General features: G+C 44.3%; 1 non-coding gene across 1 annotated transcript; it reads left to right on the top strand.

The window, feature by feature from the left end:
* The first annotated feature begins 735 nt into the window (after positions 1–735).
* On the top strand, positions 736–798 carry LOC129025532 (U7 small nuclear RNA). Its single transcript, XR_008497282.1, has one exon. It is a non-coding gene; the product is annotated as a U7 small nuclear RNA (small nuclear RNA).
* Positions 799–4,104: the final 3,306 nt, after the last annotated feature.

Here is a 4,104-nt window from a genome sequence, read left to right as displayed (position 1 = left end):
ACTTTTCCTGGTCCTGAGGCTGCTCCGAAGAGCTCTTTCATACTTCAGATCACATAAAGCTTTCATGAATGTTTCTTTTCCTTTTTTTCCCTCCTCCCCTCTCCACCTCCACCTTTTTTTGAGACAGGGTCTTGCTCTGTCACCGTGGCGGGGGTGCAGTGGTTCAATCTCAGCTCACTGCAACCTCTGCCTCCCAGGCTTAAGCAATCCTCCCACCTTAGCCTCCTGAGTAGTTGGGACCACGGGCATGCACCACCATACCTGGCTAATTTTTTTGTATTTTTAATACAGACAGGGTTTCACCATGTTGTCCAGGCTGGTTTCAAATTCCTGGACTCAAGCAATCCACCTGCTCAGCCTCCCAAAGTGTTAAGATTACAGGTGTGAGCCACCATGTCCAGCCCCTTTTTATTTTTAACTGTGCCGAAGAAAACCCACATAACATAATATTTACTACCTTAACCATTGTTAAGTGTATAATTTAGTAGTGTTAAGTATATTTACGTTGTCATGAAATAGGATCTCCAAAACTTTTTCATCTTGCAAAACTGAAACTCTGTACCCCTTAAACAACAACTCCCCACTCCCCCGACCAACTCCTGACAAACAATATTCTACATTTTGTTTCTGTGAATTTGACTACTCTACATTATCTTATATAAGTGGAATCATACAGTCCGGTATTTTTGGTGACTGGTTTCTCTTCGGCGATTGATTCTTTAAAAAGAATCAGGCTAGCATTACAGCTCTTTTAGGATTTGCCTAGCATGTTTTTCAGTTTTTACTGGAAAGACCCATCTCCCCCCAAATCAGGCTATCAAAATTTGCAATGAACAAATAGGACCCAGCTTATATTACAAATCTTTGCTGTGATGAGCTGAAACAGGAATATTCTATGATGTCAATAACATAGCTACAACGCAGCAGCCCAAAGGCACCCCTTTAAGCAGATTTTATAATAATGTACATATTTTTGTAACCAAGAATGAGCATGAAGTTCTCAAAATGAGTGGTCCGGGAAGCCCTTGCTATAGCTGGGAGAATGCTACAGTCTCAGTGAATAGCATGTCCATACATTGTGTGGTAGGTGGAATTCTGAGATGGCCCCCAAGATTCCCACCCCCAGAAGCACACGCCCTATAGATTCCCCTCCGCTTGGGTATGGGTGGGACTCATGAAAACGATGGCACATCACTCCTGTGATTAGGTTATGCCTTATTGCCAGGTTGACTTTTTTTTTTTTTGAGACAGAGTCTCTTTCTGTCACCCAGGCTGGAGTGCGGTGGCACAATCTTGGCTCACTGCAACTCCCATTTCCTGGGTTCAAGAGATTCTCCTGCCTTAGCCTCCTGAGTAGCTGGGAATACAGGCAAGTGCCGCCATACCTGGCTAATTTTTTATTAGTAGTAGAGATGGGGTTTTACCATGTTGACCATGCTGGTCTCGAATTCCTGACCTCAGGTGATCCACCCGCCTCGGCCTCCCAAAGTGCTGGGATTACAGGTGTGAGCCACCACACCTGGCCAGCTTGACTTTAAGAAAGGGAGATTATGGCCAGGCTCCGTGATGCACACCTGTACTCCCAGCACTTTGGGAATCTGAGGTGGGCAAATTGCTTGATCCCAAGAGTTACAGACTAGCCTGGGCAATGTGGCAAAAGCCCGTCTCCACAAAAAATTCAAAAATTAGCTGGGCCTGGTGGTGTGCACCTGTAGTCCCAGCTACTTGAGGGGCTGAGGTGGGAGGATCACTTGAGCCTGGGAGGCAGAGGCTGCAGTGAACTCTGATCATGCCACTGCACTCCAGCCTGGGCAACAGTGAGACCCTGTCAAGAAAAAGAAAGAAAGAGAGAGAGACAGAGAAGGAAGGAAGGAAGGAAGAAAGAGAGGGAGAAAGAAAGGGAGGAAGAAAGAAAGAAAGGAAGGGAGAAAGAAAGAAAGATTGGTTACCCTGGGTGGTTCTGACCTAATCAGGCGAATCCTTAAAAGAGGCTGGGCTCCTCCTAAAGCGAGGGATTCAACAGTTGAGAGACATTTGATGTCAAGGAGATTCTGTTAATGGCATTGAAGGTGCTGGACCTACCTGAAAGAGGCCTTGAGAAGCTGAGAGTGACCCCTGACTGACTGCCAGAAAGAAAATGGGCACTACAATACTACAACTGCAAGAAACTGAATTCTGCCAAAAACTTTTTTTTTGAGATGGAATCTCGCTCCTTCACCGAGGCTGGAGTGCAGTGGTGCAATCAGCTCACTGTAGCCTCTGCCTCCCGGATTCAAGTGATTCTCCTGCCTCAGCCTCCTGAGTAGCTGGGACTACAGGTGCACGCCACCACGCCCAGATAATTTTTGTATTTTTAGTAGAGATGGGGTTTCACCACGTTGGCCAGGCTGGTCTCAAACTCCTGACCTCAAGGGATCCACCCACCTTGGCCTCCCAAAGTGCTGAGATTACAGGCATGAGCCACTGCGCCCGGCCTATTTTATCTAATATTGATAATATTAGAACATATCTAATATTAGATAATGTTAGAACATAATTCTTTTTTTAGGAAAATATTTTACTATTTATTAATTAATTTATTTAGTTTTGTTTCAATAGTTTTTTGGGATACAGGTGGTTTTTGTTTACACGGATAATTTCTTTAGTGGTGATTTCTCAGATTTTGGTGCAACCATCACCCGAGCAGTGTACCCTGTACCCAGTATGTAGTCTTTTATCCCCACCCCCCCCCATCCTTCCCCTCGAGTCCCCAAAGTCCATTATATCATTCTACGGCTTTGCATCCTCGTAGCTTAGCTCCCACTTATAAGTGAGAACATACGATATTTGGTTTTCCATTTTTGTGTTACTTCACTTAGAATGGCCTCCAGCTGCATCCAAGTTGCTGCAAAAGCCATTATTTTGTTCCTTTTTATGGCTAAGTAGTATTCCGTGGTGTATATATACCACATTTTCTTTATCCACTTGTTGGTTGATGGACATTTAGGCTGGTTCCATATTTTTGCAATTTCGAATTGTGCTGCTATAAACATGTGTGCGTGTGTCTTTTTCACATAATGATTTATTTTCCTTTGGGTAAATACCCAGTACTGGGATTGCTGGATCAAATAGTAGTTCTACTTTTAGTTCTTTAAGAAATCTCTGGCTGTGCTCGGTGGCTCATGCCTGTAATTCCAGCACTTTGGGAGGCCGAAGCAGCCAGATCACGAGGTCAGGAGACTGAGACCATCCTGGCTAACACGGTGAAATCCCATCTCTACCAAAAATACAAAAAATTAGCCGGGCATGGTGGCAGGCGCCTGTAGTCCCAGCTACTTGGGAGGCTGAGGCAGGATAATGGCCTGAACCTGGGAGGCGGAGCTTGCAGTGAGCCGAGATCGTGCCACTGCACTCCAGCCTGGGTGACAGAGCGAGACTCCATCTCAAAAAAAAAAAAAGAAATCTCCGCACTGCTTTCCACAGTGGTTGTACTAGGTTACATTCCCACCAGCAGTGTAGAAGTGTTCCCTTTCCATCACAACCACATCAACATCTATTTTTTTTTTGATTTTTTAAAATTATGGCCATTCTAGCAGGAGTAAGGTGGTATCTCATTATCTCATTGTGGTTTTAATTTGCATTTCCCTGATAATTAATGATGTTGTGATTTTTTTCATATGTTTGTTGGATGTTTGTATATCTTCTTTTGAGAGTTGTCTATTTAGAACATAATTCTTAATCCACCAATTCATTCTTTTTTTTTTTTTTTTTTTTTTGAGACAGAGTCTTGCTCTGTTGCTCAGGCTGGAGTGCAGTGGCTCACTGCAACCTCTGTCTCACAGGCTCAAACAATTCTCCCACCTTAGCCTCCAGAGTAACTGGGACTACAGGCGTGTGCCACCATGCCAGGCTAATTTTTTGTATTTTTAGTAGTGACAAGGTTTCACCATGTTGGCCAGGCTGGTCTTGAACTCCTGATTTCAAGTGATCCACCTGCCTCAGCTTCCCAAAGTGCTGGGATTACAGGCATGAGCCACCACACCCAGCCTGAATTACTTTTCATATATAAAAAAACCTAGGTGACCACCACTCAGTTCAAGATACGGAACATTTCTAACACTCCCT

This window comes from Pongo pygmaeus, chromosome X (assembly GCF_028885625.2).
Source record: "Pongo pygmaeus isolate AG05252 chromosome X, NHGRI_mPonPyg2-v2.0_pri, whole genome shotgun sequence".
Lineage (NCBI taxonomy): Eukaryota > Metazoa > Chordata > Mammalia > Primates > Hominidae > Pongo > Pongo pygmaeus.
Note: the sequence above shows the minus strand (reverse complement) of the source record. Positions and strands in the feature narration are given on the sequence as shown.